The following is a 15,056-nucleotide window of genomic DNA, read 5'->3' on the forward strand; positions in this document are numbered from 1 at the left end:
CATACTGTAAACCATGTTTCAATCATATAAAAAGTATGGAAAACTATTCCTTTTCTTTCTAACCTTAAAAAGATAGACTCAACCCCAGAAAACTATTATGAGATTGAGAAATCTAATGTTTCAGGTGGGAGTTATGTGAGGAAGAAGAAGTGGTTTGTAGAGGTGCATTGCATAATGAATAAATACATGCTTAAGCAAACAAATAAAGCTAACGTTAATGTTTATATAGAGCATCCACATAATAATGGAAATAAAGTGGTATTTTTAAAGATGTAAGTTTGCCATTTTATTCATGCAGCATAACACTTCCATATCATCAGCTCTTCATATCTATGAATAAGTCACTTTTACTTTACAGATAAAACACGCACCATTCACTGGGGAATCAATCCTTATTTACAAAAAAAAATTTTATAAAACTACAAAAATGATGCATAGCATTTCTTTACTGTCCTGTCTGATTTCAGCAAGGTCTGTTGCTAATTCTTGACATTTTAATCATGTTGGAGTTCCTGGAGGAATCCTCATCTTACTTTTGTCAATGGCAAATGGTGCCCATGACTAGAAAAATAACATTGTTAATCTGTCAGTGTCTATTATAGTATCCTAATTTTTGAAATTTTCTGCCAGACACGTATTTCTCATTTAAGCAGAGTTGGTGGAAGGATCATACTCTGCCATTATTTCCTTCATCCCCTCTGCGACTTTCCTACCTTCTGTTTTTTTGTCTTAACACATACAGTATTTATTTACCTACCTCTTATTCCCTTCAGGGTGCCCTACATGCCTCAAAATGTTTTGGAGATCAGGACCCTGTTGCCTTCACATTAGCACTATCATTTTTGACGGAGGTGCTGTGCAGCTTCAGAGAAGATGACTCCAGTGAATGGAAGCAGGTCCTTACATCAGGTCCTTACATCACTGCAGCGCAAATAATAATCACAGCTCAAAAAATGAAATTAGAATCTGTCTGAGACTGAAATTGCAGTTGTGCCTCACTTTTATTTACAAGCAATACTTCCATTTCTTTTACTTTATGAAATAAGATTTTAGTGATCCACGTGTTCTATATGGAACATTACTATATAATCCACAGTTTTGACCTGCCCTCTATTTTGTATGTCATAAACAGCTCTACTGCTTTCTTATAAATCAGTGCAAATCAACTGCAAATAGGGTGGAAGAAAAATGGCTAGCTTGTCTAATTACAGAACACTGGGAAGATCAGAATAGAGCAGCTCTTTAAAAGGAAGGACATAACATTTAAATTCTGATTGTAACAAGGTAGTATGGCCCACGTTTACCCTTTCCTCATGACAACCACTGCAAGAGGGATGAGAAATTACAGAAGCATTATCCATTCTCATTAAAATATGCAAACTTCTATATACTTTCTGTGAGTGCGTATTCATGTATACTTAACAAATCATTGCTCAGCCATTTTACAACATTTGACTGCCAAGTTCAGCAAAGAGGTAACTTGTTTTAACATCACAAGAAGATGATCATCAAAGAACAAGCTTAAACATTTTCTTATTTCCCCCATTTAAAAATCTGTTTTCCCCAAGAGCAATGTAAGAATGATCTGTAGTATTGTAGAAGATTTGCTGTTACAGAACTGTATGGGGAACTGTAATTCTGTATTATATAATGCTCAGATTGTGATAAAACAAAGAAAAGCACTTTGAAATTGAACTATTACTCTGGATCAGATTATCCCATGCTCAGGAATTGCTTGTGGATAGAAGTGGCAACCTGAAAATGTGAGACTGTTCTTGGCAAAATCTCCAGGGTAATCCCCAGGTTAGAGCTTCTCATGCTTCCTGGCACAGTTCCTTCTGTGCAGCTCAGTTTGTTTTTTCACTGCAGAAAATCAAGTGATCACTTGAATTCCACGGGGGGCCTCACAAAGATTCAGGATAGCACTGGCTCGGAGTGCTTTTTCTTCCAACCATAAAACTCTGGCTGCTCTGTATTTGTAAAGACAGATTTGGCTGCTCCATCTGGCTGGCTGCCCCTTCTGTGTATGCAACTGCCTAAGAGCAAGGGCTCAGGTATGAATGGTGGTGTTTAAGTGGGGGGGTGCTTAAGAGGGCCTACAGTGTGCATGTTAAAAAATATTCTTGGAGGCCTACAGTCTAAGCACATGACAAAGATGAATAAAAATGGGAGAAATAATCAGTGGCAAAGGGAACACGTCGGGTGAATCTGTAGTGCCATTTTCCTGTCTTACAGGTGATTGGTAATCGGAGGATCTTATTTCTGATAAAGGTCTAATTTATTAGCTCATAACTGCAACAGAACAAACAGCTTAGACTCTCTCCCTTTGTGGTTACGTTTCTTCTTCCCATCTGTTCAATTGGCTATTGCTTTTTCTATAATGGATCCTCTGCAGTATTATAGTTCATAGTTATGTGAAGCAAATAAAAGACATTATGAAAATGGCAAAGCAATGAATATCTCTCTTGGCTAAAACAGAGTTTTAGCATTTCCTCCATGACATGAAGAAAACTTGCTTTATTTTCATTTTCTTTCATGCATTAAAGTTATGGTACTGTAGTAGGAATTCAAATTTCTCTTCTTTCTTTTTAAGCACTTGAAAATAAAGAACAGAAAGATTTTTGGATCAGTGTAATATGTGCTATAGCCTGAGTTATGAATGATTTGGATATGGCAAAAACTTTCAAAACTTACAAAATGTTCTTATGACATTGTTTAGATATTTATTTCTGAAAGTACCTCCCACAAAGTACTCTCTCTGTATTGTCAGACAATGTTAACGTATTGGGGCTTATACGTAGTTCCACAGAAATGTTTTTTCTGTGTGAAAGAGTTTCATCTTGGTGCTTCTATAATTTTGTCATTGTGTAAAAAGTGTATCTCATTAAGGTACATTTCATTGAAGACTAAAGTGTAGAGAATCATGTTTCTGTGTGATACTTTTATTGTGGCACAATTTAGCTTATGGTTATGACACTATGTGTGGGATTGTGGGTAACAGGAAATGCCTAGTACTTGGTCTGTGCTACATATCCAGAGTTAATCTATCACTAAGATATTTCCTTTCATACAGGCTAAACAAAGTTGAATTATTTCATATTTGCCATAGGCTAGAATGAGGCAGCTGACTTGTGAGGGTTTCGTAAGCTTATTAGGTTGTGTGAGACATTGGGAGATCCTAATGTGGTCATCCAAGATGTATGGCAGTGATTTGTTATGTAAATGATGCCGGACCCTGTGTGAGTTCCCAGGTCTCCAAGGCAAAAAGAGGTAGAAGAAAGAGCAGAAAATGGTGCAAAGAAACTTTCTGTGAGATAAGGAGGCAGAATAATATATCTTGAGATTTATAGCTGGGGCAATGTCACCTGCACAGGAGTACCTGACCTTTCCATAGTGCTCCCTTCCTCTTCCTCTTTCAGGTAAGTATGTTCAGGGGATTCACTAAGTTCATGGTCATGCAAGATTCCTCCTGTGAGGTAAATTATGCTGCAGTCTGCAAAAATGTACCTGTTTGCATTTAATGCCTTGCAATTTCCCAGCACAAATACTGAGCAGTAGTTGTGATGTATTATACCTACTTAGCAGTTTTTCACCATATGCTATAACTAGCTGTCCAGGCAAAGGTGAAAAAAATATTTTATACAAATTTATTTTAATATTATATGATGACATATCCATTCATTAGAAACCTCATTTTTTTTCCTAGGAAGCTTTTATGGCAAAACAAATACATGTATATACCACTGTACACAGTGAAGCGAAGTAGAATGAGTAACAAGTTGTAATTCACTAGTATGTTGAAAATATTAACTGAAATGGCAGAACATCAGCAGTCTGTTGAGGCACAGCAGTATACTCCAGGTAATGAGTTACACACTTTAATTTGCTGCATGGTAATATATTATTAATTGGTAATTTATAATAAATGCGTACTATCAAATTTATATCAGCTAGTCATATAAATGTAATTATGTTTTCAGAGTATGCATTGTTGTGAGCTTAAGTTTTGTGGTTGTATCTGTGTACTTGTCTATATTGGATAAAGCTCTTTGATGTACAGTACCTGGTTTGAGCTGTACTGCCCTGATGGTAAATTAGCTATTATTTATTTATGGTTTAATCATTAAGCATAGAGAATGTGCACGAGGTAAAAGTCTTCGTACAGATTCACTTAAGAATCTATACAGCGAGTTCCCAGAAATGATGTTAACTGAGAACACTTTCTCTCTTGCTTCCACTCCTATTGTAATGATTAAGGGTTTTCTTGACAGCATTGAGGAAATATGTCTTAAGGGAAGAACTGAATGGGGAAGGGGTTGAAGGATTGACCTACTGTGTCTTGCTCCACCACTTAAGTACTCCATGTTTAGCAGACAAGATGGGAAAAAGTAATTAAAAAAAAGATTTGGAGAGATGAAAGCTCTACAGATTTTCTTGAACATGATGACAAAGCTAAGAAATTTAAATTTAACTTTAGAAGTTTAAATTTCACATGGCAGAAGGCAGAAGGAATTAAGGAACAAAGTGATGTGGTCTGATTGGAAAGGAAGATAATCTTAGCAAGTTAGTTTTGAATTAATGGCAACAGAGCAATACTGACAAGCCTAAAAATTCAAATACATAAGGCCTCTTTTCAGATGCCCACTGCAAGTTGTATGTTTAAAATAATAATAGGTTTCAGAGATTTATCATTTGCTTTCTGTATTTGGACAACCAGATTTCAAGCTTTCAAACACATTTTGTTTATTGGAGATACTTCCAGTACCTTTTTTACTGAATAACTCCTGGTCAGCCTCAAGTCCTCGTATTTCCCCATTAAGCTTCTGGGTGCTGGTATTGCTCAGCATGCTCTTTACTTTAATCAGTAGTTCCTCAATGACCAAAAGTGCCTCAGTTTCAAGAGAGGGTCATCCAGATTTACGGTCCCTTGCTGTTAGCCCTGTTTCAACACTTGGAATTTCCAGCCAAGGTGGAACTAAAAAGACAACAGAGAAGTTCAAATAGCTTTACAGCCAACGCTGTAAATTTTTTAAGGTTTTAAGTAGAATAGCACAGAACAGCGTAGAATAGCATAGCACAGAATAGTTCCTGTTGGAAGGGACCTACAGTGATCATCTAGTCCAACTGCCTGACCACTTCAGGGCTGACCAAAAGTTAAAGCATATTATTACGGGCATTGTCCAAATGCGTCTTAAGCACTGTCAGGCATTGGGGCATGAACCACCTCTCTAGGAAGCCTGTTCCAGTAAATACATATCGCTGGTTCATAATATCAAGCCTAGTTCCAAAACAGTTTATGGACCAATTTTGCGAATTATTCTATCTTCAAATTTGCTTCTGACAATAAGACAATAGCATTTTTACTGTTTAATTCATGTCTTCCGGTTGCAAAACTAGGAGACTGTAAGTACATGGAATGCGTAGACAAGCAGGTTTTCTATGAACTTTCTTTTCATAGTGGGTCATAAAGCCTGTTAACAAGAAAACTTAAACACGGGTGCAAGATATGAGGAAGCACATTCAACTAACATCTTTCAGTAAGTCTGGAGTAATGGAAAAGTACTGAAGAATCTTCACTTTTAGCTTTGCAGATGGAATTGGGGAAGACAATAACATCGGCATTTTCTTTTGAAAACAGGTTAAGTTCTTTCTTTGCTAGAAAGGTCATTTACGTCTTTGTGTGTGTGCATGCATGCATTCACACAGGCATTATTAGTCACCACTCTGTAGTTACATTTACTGCAGATTATGCTTTAATCAGGCCTATAATCGTCTGTTTGAAATAACTGTGTCTCAATTTGATATCGTTATCTTTAAATGAAATTAATTTTGTCTGTATTCTCTTTGTATAAAGAAAACATATACAACTGTTGTCTTCATTTAATGCTCTCCCCTCTTTGTTTCCTCAAACCTAAAAAAACCCCGAGAATGGCAAAACCATTCCTACAAATTCCAGATTTAGTGCATGTAGCCAAGGAGTGTCCCAGATAAAGATTATTTCTTAACTTCTAAAATTAAACATTACAAGCATTGCTGCTTCTATTTAGATTTACAGTTTTGAACACACTGATTTGAATACACTGCCAAGGGCAGTGCTGAGATCTATCTGACCTTTAAATTTGAAATGGAAAAATTAAATCAGATTTTGGAAAATGGTTCCCAGTGATGTTCTTTTTCCATTTTCTTGCCAGTTTTCTTGAACTTACCAGCTGTGGTTTGAACATATCTTTAAGGAATTATGGAAACCAAGACAAGAGGAAGGAGGATGTTCTTTAGGGAGCTGTAGACAGCAGACAGGTGGAATATGAGAACCTTGGGGGTCATTAGAGAGACTTTGCCAATCAAGAAGTTTGGCAGTTACATCAAGGTCAAAGAGAGACAGGTAGCAGCATCCCAAGCTAAGATACTCTGCTCTGATGCATGAACACAGCAATTTTTTCCCACTGCTGCCATTTTTGCATCTTTGTGTACTCAGACTGTGGTACTGTGGGAGCTTGTGATGCCTTTGGAGCAGAGATATTTGACATTTCCAACCAAATCCCTGATACACATGAGAGCGTGAGAGAATCCTGTATCTATCATTCAAACAAGAGAACCAAGAAAATTAAAGGGGGAATAAACTTAAGAAAAGATTGTCTAGGAATTACAAATCATGTTTGCTCAGTGTGTAGCTGTCTAACATCCTTAATTTATTTTTTTTTTTTCCCCCCTGCTGTGGCATTTCCCATTTGTATGGAAATTATATCATAAATCCACAAAAAGGTTTAGAGAAGTTGCTCACTGCCTTGAACACAGACACAGAATTTACAAGAAAGCATACAGTAGCAGATTTTTTTAAGGAGCTCATTGCTGATTGACAGGAGCATGTAAGAGGAGAAGGATCGTGCTGCATTTACCCAGACAGAAGACTGGGTTGCATGGATCTTTCATCTGAGACAGTGTGGCTCTTCTTATGTTGTTGAGCAATATATTCCCTATGTTTTCACAAAACCTGGCATTTTTTTTCCTGAATTACAAACTGTGATTTTTAAAGATTGTGAAGAGTCATTTGTGAAAGGAAGTACTGTAAAATGCAAAGATACTATCTGATATTATATGATCCTTCTTCAAGTCCAGAATGTGTCCTTTTGGTCTGTATAGAGGGGGATTACTCTACTGTGATGGACCCATCTATGGTAAAAAAAAAGAAAAACTGAGAGAGATTTCATGTGCCATAGTAGCAATGCCTCTTTCCATTGGGCTCAATGAAGATTTTGTTGGGATTCACTGATGTGATGAAGGGGAAAACAAAAGGGCACAGCTCTGTCTGCAAACCGTGGAACACACTTCCATGAGCTATGGCAAAAAGCTGAATATTTTCCACAGCTTCTGTGTTTGATGAGGATTTCTTTAAAGGGTGTCTTTAAAACTGAATGATCAGGGCTTCATTAGGCCTGTTATACAAGGTGTAAGACCAAAAATACTGCAAAACCACACATTTGCTATATAGGCTCAAGTCCCTAAAGATATCAAGGTCTATTTTTTGTAGTCCTTTGTCCATTGCAGCAGTGGGAGGTCAGCCTGTTGATATGAAGTGAAAAACTTCTTCTTGCTTTCTGTGTGGCAAAGGCAACATAAAATACTGTGACTCTGTGCTTCTCATCTGCCTTTGGTCGAGCAAAATCCCACTGACTCAGTTTTGCCTGAGTAAAGGCTAGATAGTGGGCCACGTCCTCTTTGGTTATTATATAGCCTCATTCTCTCATTTAAAAACATGCAACTTTGAACCTGAAATGGGCATTCAGAATAAAGGGCTCAGAAGAACAGCATAAATTACAGGAGAAATGGAGTGTGGCTGGAAAAAACTAAGCCTTTCCCACTAAAAGGAAAGGCATGCTATCAGCATGCTCTTTATTAAGACTCGTGCGTTTTCTGCTGAGGGAAGATAAGACGTGGGGGAAGAGAGCGTAGAAGTTTAAATTAGAATTGATATGAGATGTAACGATTAAGTATTGACAATTTTTCAGGCTTTGGAATGGTTCCCATTTGCAGCTGCAAGGCACTACAGCAGCTTTAGTATTTACGAGCACTTGGTGACTACTCTGACAGGTTTATTATTTGTTGGCTTTCTCCAGCATTGCACAGTAAAAATTGTTTTCAAAGAGTATTCAAAAGTGTAGCTGGCTGCCACTGTATCAAACCCAATCAATCCACCAATGTATTTCACATTCTTGATTGATAACTGGCTCAGCAGTTTGGCATTTCAGGGAAGGAGTGGAAGGGGAGCAGGTCTCGACAGTCATTAATCCCTTTTCCCTGAGCCTCCCTCCGGCAACTGCTTGTGCCATTATCCACATTTCTTACTGCTGATTTCCACAATCCCATGGCTGCTCAAACCACCACAAATTCACTACTGTCCCTTTCACTTACCATAGACCTTTCATCACACTGGCCTCAGCAGCCCTCCTGGGCTGATAGTGGTCAGGGGAACATCTCTCTCTCTCTCTTTTTTTTTTTTAAAGTTGGGCCATTAATTTGGTTCCCTACCTCAGTCTCCTCTCCTCCCTCTAAATTTATGTTGTTGCTTACTGAACAGGAACATGAGGGTATGAATTTACTTCCTTTAAAATCTGTTTATGGGGGTTGGGGTGAGAGATATCTTACGGTAAATAAGGTAGAGATTCTGTCAACTGCTGGTTGAACTGGTTATTCATGATGTTTTGCCCATTGTGGTCTGTGTTACCATGAAGCTGAATAAACTATGTTAGTGGCTGGGGAAATAGGCTATTTATTTATTCATTTATTTATTTAAATGCTGCAAAATTGTGAGAAAGCTCACAGTGTGCTGACTGAAATGTCAGAAGTAATTAAGCCAAACTGTTTCCAATGGGGAAAAAAAAAATCGTCTGTCATTATGAGGAGCAGATATCTATAATTAATTGGGAGCTGGAACTTTTAGGGAGAAAGGAAGGGGACAGAGAGAGAGAGAGGCAAACCCCACATTTTTCACGTTTTTCCTGTGTTGGCTTGATTGCACCAAGGGTACTGAATACTCCAGATAGGTTTAAAAAATACAGATTTGAGCTCCCCACTGAGGATTCAGGATAAAGTCTATCTGTCATTTGCCAGCAATCTGGTGTTACGTCTAGCTGTGCTGCCGGGAGCACTGCCTTGTGTGTATTTACTATTATATTAAAGCACAAATGTCTCCTCCACCTGTCCTCTAAAGAGTAATGTGTCCTGGACAAATCTGTCCCATATAAGCTTTATTTAACTACCCTTAGCTTTAGAGGCAGAATCCATGTTAGGAAGGAGTGAAATAGCCAAATGAAGGGAATGAATTGTGTGAGGAAAGGGAATTCAAGCGATGAAGGCAGCGTAAAGAATTTAAATGAAAGGAAACAGAGACAAAGAGACAAAGAACCTCACTGGGAAATTATGAAAGAGAGTCAAATATTATGAAAGAGTTGAACATGCATAGGAATCCTCCAGTGTCTCTATAAATTGCAAATCAAAACCTGCCTCTGGAAACCTGCCCCCTGAAAGCCTTTACCCATGTCAAAGGCTCCACTGAGCCCACTAGAATGACCATCCCTTAATCAAATTTGTGTTAACAGTTTACAGGTCTGGGGCCAAGTACCTCAGGAGATCATTATTTCAGCTGACAAAAATATTGTGTTTTATGAGGAGAAATTAATAAAGAGCAAATAGATGAACTGTTAATGCATATGGACAAGAAAAGGTTTCAGGTGGAGGCTGGGAGCTGCGTCAGCTTGGGCAAGAAATTAAAAAAGGATGATCAGTATGATATGGGAGAATTGCTCTTAGTAAAATAACCTTGATTCTGTGGTAAGACAAAACTTGATTCCCCGTGTTAGCAAAACACCAGACTACCTGGGGAAACGGGCAGGATGTACGTGAACTTACTCTGGAACTGGAATGCTGCCCCAAAAATAGGTTTGTGTTGAGGCAGCACTGGTGTGAGAAGGGTCTGTGCTTTCTTGAGCGGTCTCTGGAAGCAGTATTGCTGCAGGGATTTGGGACAGCTTGAAAGAAGCATGGTAAGTAAGCAATTTGCAAAAGAATCCAGTTGCTTTGTAAGCAGTGGAAAGTCTGAAGCTTGGCTTCCTACGGGTTTATATCCCAAGGTGAGTCTGTTGCGTGTATCCTTTCGTATATGAAAGGGATGAACTAATTTTGTAGCCTGTCTGCCAGTAGAGGCACTTCAGAGTTTCTTTCTGTCTCCTATGCTATTGCATTTTACCAAATTTACAGGGATTATAATGTATTTGAGATCCTTATCTCAACTTAATTTGAATTGTTGAAAGGGTACAGAAATTGTTGGGGAGCAAAGGGTGAGGAAGCTTACAAAACTGGACTAAATTAATCGTTAAATAATATGCAAACAGGATCTTCTGGGGAAGATTTCTGTCCTGTTGACTGATTTCCCTCTGGTCTTTATCTGGTATCTCCCTGAACCAGTAGGGCGGGATGAGACCTTATTTCTTTTTTCCCCTTAGGAAAAAGTAACACAAAAAAGGAACTTCATTGTTCATATCACCCTCCTGAACAGCCTTTCAAAATTCTGGCCAGGCTGCTCAAATACTCAGATTCCCTTGCTAGAGATCCCTCATCCTGCAGAATATCCCTCCTATCTGAATTCTGCCTTGCTATTAAATAGGCCATGGGGGGATGATATTAAAGACCTTGGCTGTTGCCTGGACTGGTTTAGGAAAAAAAAATAGTGCACCATAACACTTTGAATACATTGCAAGATTCTAAAAATGCTGGATTTAAATTAATCTGTCCTGCAATAATGAGTTATATGAAAATACAGTCTTCTCAGCACACATATGCATTATTTCCCAAATCTCATAGTTTAAGAATGGGGCTATTGCTTGGGCTGCACAGTAGCAAAGATAGTGAGGGAATTAACATTTGTCTTGGCTGGGAGTACCCAGTGGAAGGTCCCGTAGTTACCGTGCATTTATTACTAAAGCTTGAGCCTTTTAGCGGCGTGTTCTTAATATCAGGATGTGTCAGAATATTCACAGCTTATAAGTGCTAGTAATACTGACAGGTTCATCAAACTCATCTTCTTAAAGCTAGCACAATTTATTCCATCTTTTTAACCCAAAGGAGTTTATATAATTGATGGATTTGGGTTACATTACAGATACAAAATAACCTTGAGAGAACTGGTGTTCACTGCTGGAGTTGAATTTGGTAGAGCTGAAGTGCCACTCACCTGGCGCTTCAACAAAACCGATAGCTCTAGGTTCTATATGACCAATTTAAACTGTTTGACTAAAATTACATTTTCTGTCTTTAATATAGGACATGCTGATTAGGTTTGAGGGAGAGGGGGTGGAGAACGTATAACTTAAATAAAACCTCCTAAACCGGCAGAGATTCTTCCCTTAGGGCTTTTTTCCCTTTTCGTTTTTTTGAACGTTAAGTGATCGTGTTTCTAACGCACAAGTAGGATGATCAGAAATCAAACTCAACATTTCCACAGTAGAGAGCTCTTTATTCTCCATGATGACTGGAGTCTATGCTGTCAAGCATTTGTGTGAGCTTTTAAGAGAGCTCTGTGTTAAAATAAAGTCTGTAAATTATTGCGCATGTGCAGCAGTTTTTATTTTAGGGTTAAATAATGCTTTCCAAAGGACAGATGGGAAACTGAGAGATTGAGTGACTTGACTAAGCTCACACAGTAAGTCAGTGGCAAAGCTGTGGCTAGGCTGTAGATTGCTGGGTCTCTGGCATATGGAGTTGGTGCTGTTTACTAAACCCATTTCCTTCTTTGCAGGTCTGAGTGGTTCTTCAGTCCTGACTGTGCCTTATTACACTTGAGTATGTGGTAGAAATGAAATCCAGGGAGAAAATAAAGAAGAAAAATGGAAATTTGAAAGCAAAATGTAAGATCATGGAAAGATAAAGTCGTATTTTCTGTTTTACTGTTTAAGTGGAGTAAATAAATTATGGTGATGTTCCTGGCATAAAAGCAGGTTTCAAAACAATGATAGAGGATTTTTTTTAATTATTATTTTAAATAAAGACATCATTTTAAGTTGAGTAAGGGAATGGAGGTGGAGAGTGGGACAAGAGTGAGATTCAGGAGCTAATGAGGAGATGGGAAGGTGATTTTGAGTGTCCTCTGGTTCTGAGGGCAAGTTTAAGCAGCCAAAGCATTCCAGCAGAAAAGGGATGCAAAGTAAATGAAAATTGAGGCAGGCATCTTCCTGTATGGAAGGGAGTTCCCTGCTCAGCGATGTTCAAGATTGGCAGGAGAAAGATGCTGTTAAATGACTCTCTGTTTCACTAAACCATCCTCAAGCAAGCATTTCCACATCTACTTGTTGCTACTCTCCACTCCGAAAAAAACCACAAGTAGGACTCCTAGACCACGGTACAGCAGCTATCCACACTGAGTAGTATTTTCCTTATCGGGGAACTCAGGTTCTAGATATCTAGGAGCCTTTTAATGAAGCGTTGTATCCTTTTCCCCAAATTTATAATCTAAGATGTATTGAACACGTTTTGGAAATGGCTTGAAAAATAAATGATGAACTGAATGTTCTGAGTTCCTCTAGCCATTCCATAAAATACAGATAAAATTTTGAGAAGCAGAGCCTTTCATAACACTGTAAAAGAGGTCCAGATGGCCAGTGCAGCACTCTGAAAAAGTGTATCTTGCTCCGTTGTAGGGAATGTCTGAAGAATTTTCAGCCATTCTTATTTTCTTTTTTGGATGTTATTTCCCAGTCAAGTTTGTAGGTGACTTTGTTGAGAATTTTAAAATAGTAATGATAATAATAATGTCCTTTCCACTGTGATATTAACTCAAACTTACCTTCACAAACGTTGGCAGATGTTAGGGGAAAAATCCCAACATTACCTTTGAAATGGACTTGAGTGTGTTTTTTGGTGATAGCATTAACATTTATTGACATAATAATTACAGTAGCTAAAGAATGGCTAGCAGGAGAAGCAACTAATGTAAATCATAAAGGCCTTCTTAAATGTCTCATTGGAGTAAAGTGATGTTTCCCTTTCTAGGAAGCTGCATATATATTAAGAGACAGATTTTCTGAATCAAGAAGTTTCTGTTCTTTTCATATGCACACCCTTTATTTCAAAATGAGGAAACGCATTTGAAGGTTAGTAAAATTAAAAGGTACAACTGCTCTTTGTGTATGCTCCCCACTTTAAAGAAAACTTAAGGAGACAGTAGTCTTGAAATCTTTGCTTTTTCAGGGCTTTTTGAACATAAACTAGAAAGGCAGTTTGGGAGTTCACCAGGAAAGGGAGTTCACTGGGAAATTTTGTCTCAAATGCAATTATTTCCAAAACTCAGACGAGGCGGGGAAAAAGGCTTCAACGGACTGCAGCATACAGAATTTGATCATGCCCCGAGTGTCTTAGCTCTCATCCCAGTTGGGTGGCAGAATGGGCTCCTCCTCTGAAACATAGCCCATCCTCTCTTTGATGGCAACAGTGCGAATATGAGACGGAAGGTGAGAAAGGTGATCAGTTCTGTTGAGTGATGTTACCCATTGGGATATACTCTGTACGTGTCTGAAATGGAGAGGTAACTAGTGTAATATATCAACTATTTATTTTATGAATTCCATATTCATGTCACCCTGCTGGTATGTGCATATGCAAATTTTTTTATTTTGGAATGTATACAGTTTGGTGTTCTGTTCTATGTAATTTTGCCTAAAACAATTGCTAGCTGAAAGCCTTGTATTCAGATAAATCATGTGTCTTCTTGAGCTGATCCTTGTTAATGTTATTATAGCTTTTTCCCAAGACTGGAAACACTTATATGTCTATGTTAATATTCAAAGTACAGGTCTATTAAACATGAGACATGTTGTCATAAAGCTGTATTTTGTGATAGAGTATAGCATTCATCTACATGAGTGTAGCTGTACATATATTTGTATGTGTATATATATAGGTATGTTAATATTCAAGTTAAATAATAATTTCTTTTCAAAACTCCCTGATTTACTGTAATTGTTATATTATTCTCTCTTTGGGGATTGTGTTTCTAGTATCTAGTCATCTTCCACCCTCCTCACGTCTGTCATATTTCTTGCTCTGCTGCCTCTCCTCTGTCTTATGCATAAAGTAAATCTTTCACATGTCAGGCGGTTGTGACAATTACAGGCATTCTGCTGCATTGGGTGGCCAGAAACAACAGATGAGGGTGCTTTTCTAGCATTTCCTCTTCCAGCTAGAAGCAGGCCATAAGGGTGCTTTGCATCCTGCGTTGCTTCCCTGGAACAGTCACCTGCACTGCCGCCTCTGCCAGTGCTTGCTGCTCTCAGTGAAAATTTGTGTGGCTAACCAGGCAAGGGACTGCTGTTTACACATCCTCGCTTTGATATAATTACAAAGCACTTTCCTCCTGCTATGTTCTTTACTCAGCAGGAGGCAATCTGGTCTATTGTGTGTCTTTCCTTCCAAAAGTCACGCGGGCAATGTAAAGAGAAGCACTTTCCATTCATAACAGAATTTTGTGAAACTGTGATTCAGAACAGATTGTATGAAATGGAGGCTGTCTGATTGATACACAAATTGGAAAAGTTGCGGATTTTGTTTCTATCACCTTTTTCTCATTGTTACCTTTCACAGCTGTGGTGGGTTTATATTGGTTTGTTTAAGGATTTTTTAATCTGTGCTAATTATGTAATGGGAAATAGCCTTCAGATTTTTATGAATAAACCTAGGTTTGAATTTAAGCTCATTGAAATTGCCATAGTTTGTAGTGTTATATTTTGTTACCATTATCTTCCTTTGTTTAGAAAAAATCTAGGAATTTTCAGAAGTGAAAGAACACAGATTCTGCATATTGTAAAGTTCTGGTGAGGCTGTAATTCCCGTACAAATAAACAACTGAGTGCAGCATGCTTTTAGCTTTTAACTGTGCCAGACCAGTTTTTTAAGTGATGGAATGATAATCTTGATGTCCTGGCCAAATTAGATCTGAGAGCGCTAAGTTTTGCCTGTCAGTGCTCTCCTGTGGCTTCAATTCAATATCCTATTTTCTGACTGTTCAGAGC

The 15,056-nt window shown here is 38.2% G+C and overlaps 1 long non-coding RNA gene across 1 annotated transcript; it reads left to right on the plus strand.

Annotated features, from left to right (window-relative positions):
• The first annotated feature begins 3,836 nt into the window (after positions 1-3,836).
• On the plus strand, positions 3,837-11,867 carry LOC143160050 (uncharacterized). The gene is made up of 3 exons (XR_012995307.1): positions 3,837-3,861; positions 5,459-5,537; positions 11,792-11,867. It is a non-coding gene; the product is annotated as an uncharacterized LOC143160050 (long non-coding RNA).
• Positions 11,868-15,056: the final 3,189 nt, after the last annotated feature.

Source organism: Aptenodytes patagonicus, chromosome 4 (assembly GCF_965638725.1).
Source record: "Aptenodytes patagonicus chromosome 4, bAptPat1.pri.cur, whole genome shotgun sequence".
Taxonomy (NCBI): Eukaryota; Metazoa; Chordata; class Aves; order Sphenisciformes; family Spheniscidae; genus Aptenodytes; species Aptenodytes patagonicus.